Raw genomic sequence first — 8,263 nt, 5'->3', positions numbered from 1 at the left:
CATGCTCCTGCCTCCCGTGGCCGGTTGTGTTACCGTGGAGGCCTCACCGCCCCCTACTATTCCCACCGCTGGCCAGGCCCTGCGGCGACGGCAGCCTCACATCGCAGCTGAACCAGTGAACCCTCGTACTCCTCTCCGCGCGGGCTTCCACTGCCGCGTCTTCCCCGGCTCCGCGTCATCCCCTTCCTAGGCCTCACCGTCGTCCACCGCCATGGTGCTCTCGGCGCGGCCTGGTCAACATGGTCAAGGAACGACTTCCATCGGACATGGACTGTACGTGGAGAGGCTGACAGCTGGGTCCACGACCGTAGCAAGGAAGTGCCTCCTTATTATGCGGAAAATAATGATTCCTCCACCTGAAAGCTGGGACCCACCGGACGGGCCACTGTATTTCGTGAAAAAAATGTTTCCCCCTGACTGCTGGGACCCACCAGCTACATCTTCGCACGCAAGGAAGTGTGTCCGGGCAAAAAAACGATTTGCCCCCCTGACTGCTAGGACCCACCAGCTACATCTTCGCAGGCAAGGAAGTGTCTAACAGTCGGGACCCACCTGGTCGAAGCGTACGTAGTGTTGTCATTCTGTTCGCGAACGTGTACGTACATATATACTGGTGGATGTAGAGGCGCGCACGTGTCGTAGTAGAGGCGCGTACGTGTCGTAGTAGAGGCGCGCACGTAGCATGTACACGTATGTACAGCGGCCAGGGTGCAATAAAGAAAATACGGCCACGTATGTGTACATACGGGCCGGGTCTCGAACGCCTACTCGCGCATACGTACGGCCAGGGCTCATGTACATGGCTGGATCGAAACGGAGAAATAGCGTCATCGTCGTGTTCATGGGGAGGCAACGGAATGCGTCGTGTTCATGGGGAGGCAACGGAATGCGTCGTGTTCATCGGGAGGCAACAGAACGCGTGGGAGCCAACCGGCTGGGTCGGAACGGAATGCGTGGTCGTGTTCATCGAGAGGGCTTGGACGGAATAGGCGATGGAAATGAGGTCTGGCGTACCGCACAATGGAGGAAACAGACCTCCTACGTTCGGAACGGTGTCCTGTTGATCAGGAGAGGTCTGGCGTACCGCAAAACGGATGAAACGGATCTCCTACGGTCGAAACGGGGGTCCTGTTGATCGGGAGGGGTGTGGCGTATCGCAAAACGGACGAAACGGACCTCCTACGGTCGAAATGGGGGTCCTGTTGATCGGGAGGGGTGTGGCGTACCGCAAAACGGACGAAACGGACCTCCTACGGTTGAAACGGGGGTCCTGTTCATCGGCAGGGGTGTGGCGTACCGCAAAACGGGACTCCACTGGATACTGTTCATCTCCACCGTCGACCTCATCGAGCCTCCACGGGCTACCTTCGACCTCCTCCGGCCTCCACGGGCTCCTGTTCATCCAGCCTCCACCGCACGCTACTCCACCGGCTACTGTTCAACCACCCCTCCACGGGCACCCCTCCACTGTCTACTGTTCATCCAGCCCTCCACACCACGGGGTCCTGTTCAACCACCCCTCCACGGGCACCCCTCCATCGTCTACTGTTCATCCAGCCCTCCACACCACGGGGTCTTGTTCATCTAGAGGCAACGCCACCGCTCACTGTTCATCCATCCCCCCCCCCCCCCCCCGCACCCCCCCCCCCCCCCCCCTGTTCCCCCACCCCCCCCCCCCCCGCGCGCAACGCTCACTGTTCATCCAATCGATCGGCTTCAGTTAGCAGCAGTAGCGAAGGAATCACTCGATCGGGTTCAGTTAACAGCCATCGATCGATCGCTCAGGTTCAGTCCCTGTTCAAGAATTCATCCGACTAACCAGTTAACTTGCCGATTAATCCCTACTCATAGGGTCCCCGAGTAGCCGATTACCCGATAAATCACCCGATTAATTCATTAAATGGCCGATTAACTTGCCGATTAGCCTATTAATCCCCTACTCACCAGCCGACCGAGCAGCTACCAGTTAACGATTTCCTCAACAATGGGTTCAGTAACGCGTAGCCTGCAGTGCAATCGCTCGGGTTCAGTTAGAGCCCAACGCCTCGCTCGGGTTCAATTAGAGCCAACGCCTCGCACACACGCGTGTACGTGTACGAGAGAAATGTGCATCGCTCGGCCCCCGACCTCCCACCGTAACCGGGAACTCCCCGAAATTTTCCTCCCCCTCGCTTCTACCATGGTTTTTTCCGTCATGGACGGCCCAAAGAATGTCATGCAGCTGCGTCTCCGGCCCGCCCAGGACGAAAAGCCCTTTTTTTGTCATGATTTTTTGTCATAGAAGTAGGAGCCCACCACATCTATGATGATACCGGGTTTTGTCACAATTATCATCATAGAAGTGTCATATGTATGACAGAAAAAAAATTCGTTCGGCCCAAAATATCACGGATGTGTCTTTTTTTTGTAGTGTATATTCATATATAAAGGAGTGGCAACGTTTACCTCATAGCGCTCCTTCATCAGATTTACTAAGCCGGCTTCAAAGTCGCGGTTGGTATACAGGCGGTTCAAGTAACCAGAGTGGAGGTCTTGGGCACTGAAATGGGCATAGCTATCCATATCTACCTTCCACTTGCCTTTATCTTCAGCAGAAATTTCTTCCTTGGCGCTGTGTTTTGATAAGACAGTGGGGTTATCCGGTGATGTGTAACCAAACCCAGTAACCACAACATCGTCAGTTTTTTCTTTGATGGGCTTAGCTGGGCTCAGCGGCTTAGAAATCACTGGTTCAACATCCATATGGTCTATGGAGGCTTCATGATCTTCTGGTGGTTGGTCATCAATGGCGGCTTCTGCAGTTGGATGAGAAGATTCTAGTTGTTGTTTCTCTAGTTCAGATGGATTGACATCATCGATCGGCTTATTCAGCTTTGCTTTCTTGTTGGGTTTGGCTTGGCCCCTGAAAATAGGAAGTATAAAGAGGTCAGTCTAGCCAAACACAATGCCAGTCTAGCCAAACATGTCATCTAAGAGTAGATACCGAATTGCCCCTATCCTACACTTTAAATCACCAAACAAGATGTTGGTTTGTCTAAAATTTTGTTTTCTGTCTCCATCCATCTGCTGCATCCAACACCCCTGGTGCGGCTTCAAATTTTCTTTTGCCTACTTGACCATGTACCCCCTCGGGTTGCAGCTTCAATTCTTGTTCTGCCTCCTTGGCCATGGGCCCCTGGTGCAGCTTCAAACCTTTTTTTGCCTCCTTGACCATGGAACCCAACTATTCTAGTGCCTCAAGCCTAATTCCATAACCCCACACAATTGTTTGGTACATGTCCAAGCAAGTCCGCTTGTCGAGCTTATCTTCATAGTGATCTACATCAGCCATCAATTTTTCTACCTCGGTCTTTGACAGCATCTAAAAGAGAATAGACAAAAAAAAGTTTGAAACTCATTACTTGCAACGAGAAATTTACATCACATGCACAACCACAAGCCGTGATACATTATTTTCGAGAAATCCGAGAAAACATTTGCTAAATATTACAATTTACCTCTTCAAGACCGCCAGTTACATTATCCTCTTCAGGATCGCCAGTTACATTTTCCTCTTCAGGATCGCCTTCAAGATCGTAACTTACATTTTCCTCTTCAGGATAACATATTAACTTAAGAGCAGTTGCAGGTTTCAGTTTGCCCCAATTCTTAGAGTCAATTCCTGATACCACCGCAAGCTTGTTACCATAATGCTACAACAATGCATCACGTGAACCCACAAGAAGATCACACTCATACACGGTAGATGCAATATCAACGATGTCTGAATTAACCTGCATAAAAGGAACACTACTTCATCTCTAGCTAACAGAAAAAACACAAAGGGCAAAGTTTGCTACGAGAATAACGTACAAATACTTGCGTTGGTGGCTTGAAGAGGGAAGCGCACAAACTATCGAAAAGAGTAACAGTACATGGCAGAGAGCAAACCATCTCAGGCACAGGAAAGGAAGTGATGAGCTCACCAAGTTGGCATCGACCTCAACGCCATGACGATCCAGGACCGATTTCATTCCTTGGCTGATCTGGAGGCGGTCCTCATTAGTCAGTTCCAATTTTTTCATCAGGCACTAACATCTTGATGAGATTCTTCAAGCCCCACATTACTTCCAGCACAGTTTCATTGAACAGGCAATGAATTCCCTAGCAAAAATAAATTAATCCAGAACAAAAATTGTGCTCAAACTGTTCACAAGAAGCATACATGGGAAGTTTACATTCTATAAGGAAGCTTACACTCACCAAACTTGCTTCAATGATGTCTTTATATTCCTGCTTTCCAACAGCAAGTTTCTGACCAGGCCAGAGCGGCCTCTTGATCATCTCAGCAAGCTCCGAACAAACACCATCACTATTAATGGTCCTGGCCTTGTCATCAAAAATTTGAAATTCTTTAAAATTAACAGTCTGATAAAGGAAAAACACAAAGACGAGCATGCATGTTAGCAGGGAAAACAAATAATCAGTCATACACCATGCCATGTCTCAATCATGACCAAACAGGATTCATGTTAGCAGGCCTCGACTGTAAAGATGTAGTCTATTTAGGTCATCGTTATCAAATTATTGCAGTCTAATTCAGAATAGGTTCATTCGCTAAGATAATGCGATGTGTGCCATTTTAAAAACATATGATAGTTGTGTCATTTGGTAGAAGGTATTTATTGCGATGCTCCTCGCAAAAATCCTATCCTTAACCGTTTACCCTTTAGTCTAACTGATATGTTAAACCCTTTTCACTCCTGATAATTATAATTATCATAATGTCTGTAACAGAAGACATATTAGTTAACGTTGTTATCCAATTTGCGGTCAAATCCCCCCTTTTTAGCTTCGTATACTGTATTTCCTATTGTGCGCTGCTCGCTCACTCAAATAATCTGTTATCCACTTTACTTGGCCAGCTATCAGGAACACTTCTTGAGGAAAAATCAAGTCAGACCTGATAGTAGAGGGAATCAAAGAAGTACTAGTTGCAAGAACTAACAGGAGGATAGAACGAACATAGAGGGGAAAGGCTGGAGGCATTGATTCTTAAGAAGAGGAACAAATAGTACTTGGAGAAGAAAACAAACAGGAGCATGAAATCTCTGATCGAGTAAGCCTGAATACTAAGTTCCTACTCTTGCTCAAAAGAGTATCAGATCCCACTCATTTTTCTGATCGGTACAAATATCACGTCAGGCCTCAATCATCCTAGCTAGCAGTTACCTGAGAATGTGTTTTTAGGACTGGTATACAACTATACATATAATTGGTCAGACAACTAATAGCCTACTCCCTCCGTCCCAAAATAAGTGTCTCTCAACTTTAGTACAACTTTGTACTAAAGTTAGTATCAAGACATTTATTTTGAGACAGAGGGAGTACTTGCAAAGAAAGAAAGAAAAGAAAACAACTAATGGCCAATATAATGTGCCTGAATTCTTTCATTTTGTCTCTTCAATTAAGAGGGGGGGCGAAACATAAATTAAAGAACATGGGAATATGATGCAAGATTGAAATAAGAGGTACCGACCATTCGTGCCCTGGGCATGTCGATGAATTCTAACCAGATATCTTGCAATTAATCCAGACAAAATTTAGAAGGATGACAAAGGAGGGCAAGGGCAGGCAAGTATATCAATTAATAAATAAATAAAATAAAGGGAAGAATAAGAAAGCAAGAGGGGGACATAGGTACCTCCAAGGCATTTGCACAAAAAAGTTTGACCCCATCATAATGCAAGACTGCAAATCCATAGGGCGTCTCAAAGAGCACCAATATTACGCCACTCTGCCCCAGCCAGCGACCTGTTGGAGAGAAAAAACAGAAGTGAATCAAACTCAGGCAAGCAGCAGGATTGTAGAGCATTCAGATTGATATATCAGCTAAAGCCCTCTGTTCGTGCTGGGGCACGGCATGGTAAGGCTAGGGTTTCGTTTCTTATTCTCAAGAAATACTCACGTATGGGTGGCATTCAGATTGAGAGAGGAGAGGAAGATGGAGGCGGGAGACTCACAAAGGTCGGCGTACGACGTCCCAGGGGAGGAGGGGGAGAAGCAGCAGAAGCAGGACGAGGGAGAGCAGGGCGACGGCGAGCCCTATTTCGCCTTGCACGTTGCCCCATCGAAACTAATTGCGGAGGGTGAAGAAGAGGCGGGACGGGATTGAATTTAAAGGGGTCTGCCCATGGATTCAGAATCGATCGCGGACGCCAGAGCGGCGATTTCCTATTTAGCGCTGGTTTCTTCCTTGTTTTTATTCTTTAGAAAATTCTTCCTTGTTGGTACGCGCCGCTCAAGCGCCTCCCGCACCGGTCCTTGTAAGTTGTAACTTTCTGCACCTCCGGTTTTGGGAACCTACTAGCGCGAGAGCTATCTTTTGCCCATATCGATTTCTATTACGAATCACCTACGAGCGGGAGACTATCGAACCGGCCATCAAGGCAGGTAGGTAGCTTGCTGCCTCTGGTGTCGCTGTAGGCTACCCTCTCCTCAAGTTCCCATCGGATTTTGTTCTTTCTTGTTTTCTCTTGTTTTCTCTTTTCTTCACCGGTTTTCTTTTGTTGTTCTCTTTTCTTCATTATCCTTTAGTTTTTTCTTATATTTTCAGTGCTTTTCTTCGGTTTTCTTTCTATATTATACTTAGTTTTTTTCTTGGTTTTCTTTGCTTTTATTTTTGTTTCTTTGTCGGTTTTTATTGGTTATCTTTTTCTAGCACATGTCTACCTTTTCTCAGTACACAGCGTACATTTTTAGCACACATGTGAAATATTTTTTGATACATGTTGGACATTTGTCAAATGCATGATGTCCATTTAAAAAGATACATGGTTTGAACACTTTTTTGTATACATGGCAACATTTTTTAAATACACGTTGAACATTTTTCAATGGAAATATTTAGAAAAAAAAAACTATGTGAGCATTTTTGTACATTGCAACCATTTTTTAACAAATTGATGGATATCTTTTGGAAACACCTGAATATTTCTTCAAAATTTCACGTACATTTTTAAAACCTATTTGTTTTCATTGTATAAACAGTTTTAAAACATCACAATTTTTTTTGCGAAATACAGGAATATTTCATTAAAATATCATGTACATTTTTTAATGGTACAAACAAATTACTTTGTATACACACTTTAAAAAAATCGAATACATTTTTTTGAAACGTCTGGACTTTTTTCATTGTCACGAACATTTTTTAAAATTTATGAATATTTCTAAATATGCTATCATAGTTTTATACCGTGTTAACATTTTCTAAATTCATGGTTTGTATTTTTTAAGTAAATTATTATTTTTGAAATATAAATAAAAGTAAAAAAGAAAATTTGAGTGACGTTAGCATGACGACCCATGTCCCTACTGCCACCATCGGCTCCTTGTAACATGCTCATGGCCGAGGCAGCCGTCTGTCTTGCTATAAGCGATATATAAATGTGCCCAGCAACTAGGAGACTTCCTGCTCAGCGCCCGCGGCGCCGCCTAGTGAAGCAAAGCTCACACAGTTGCTCGCGTGGCAGGTCACGTGCTCGCACTTGACGTCCGGTTCGCGGTCGACCAGTTGACCGTCAAACGTTGGCATTTTGGAAAAATACAAAAAAAAACATGAAATTCAAAAGAAATACTCACAAATATTCGGACCAACTCATTTCAGAAAGACAAAGTAGTGCATTTTTCAGGACAATATTCGGACCATTGGTAGTGATACAACATGATTTTTCTCACACTTCTATGTAGACAATTTGTTGCTATTTTTAGACATATTCTCGTTCTCACTAGCCTAACATAGCCCTACCAACATACATAGCTAAAGCAATGGAAATAAACCATAAAATATTGCTAAACCAACTCCAATTCGACTTCATCTTCAATGATTTGGGATCTACAACTGATCCTACAATTGCTACATTTCAAACTTGTGCATTGCTTTGGTAAGATCATGGTCTGAGACTTCTCTTCTCTCTTTCTCTGGTTCATCTCTGAGCCAAATGTTCTGTTCCCTTTGCTCCCAAACTGCATCACACAAGTCTAGGATGAGTTGCCATAGAAATGGTGGCGTCGGTTTGTCCCACCACTTAGAATATCCAACATCTCCAATCTTACAAAAAAATGAGAAAAAAATCCTAAATCAAATGACCAGAGAAGATAGAACATTGCAAGATATGGGGCGACCTACCCGAAGAGAGACACCATGAGAAATCTTACCTTCCTTCTCCTGCATTTGTTATATGTTCCATGATTGTCATCGCTCTAGCAATTCCATCGAGGG

General features: G+C 45.1%; 1 long non-coding RNA gene across 1 annotated transcript; it reads right to left on the bottom strand.

The window, feature by feature from the left end:
- Window positions 1-2,383: 2,383 nt before the first annotated feature.
- Window positions 2,384-6,318, bottom strand: LOC125512440. Its single transcript, XR_007285389.1, has 5 exons — window positions 6,003-6,318; window positions 4,243-5,793; window positions 3,966-4,143; window positions 3,498-3,773; window positions 2,384-3,361 (listed from the first exon to the last, which is right to left on the bottom strand). It is a non-coding gene; the product is annotated as an uncharacterized LOC125512440 (long non-coding RNA).
- Between the last annotated feature and the right edge of the window lie 1,945 nt (window positions 6,319-8,263).

This window comes from Triticum urartu, chromosome 6, assembly GCF_003073215.2.
Source record: "Triticum urartu cultivar G1812 chromosome 6, Tu2.1, whole genome shotgun sequence".
NCBI classification, from domain to species: domain Eukaryota; kingdom Viridiplantae; phylum Streptophyta; class Magnoliopsida; order Poales; family Poaceae; genus Triticum; species Triticum urartu.
The sequence above is the reverse complement of the archived record's forward strand: the minus strand, read 5'-3'. Positions and strand labels throughout refer to the sequence as shown.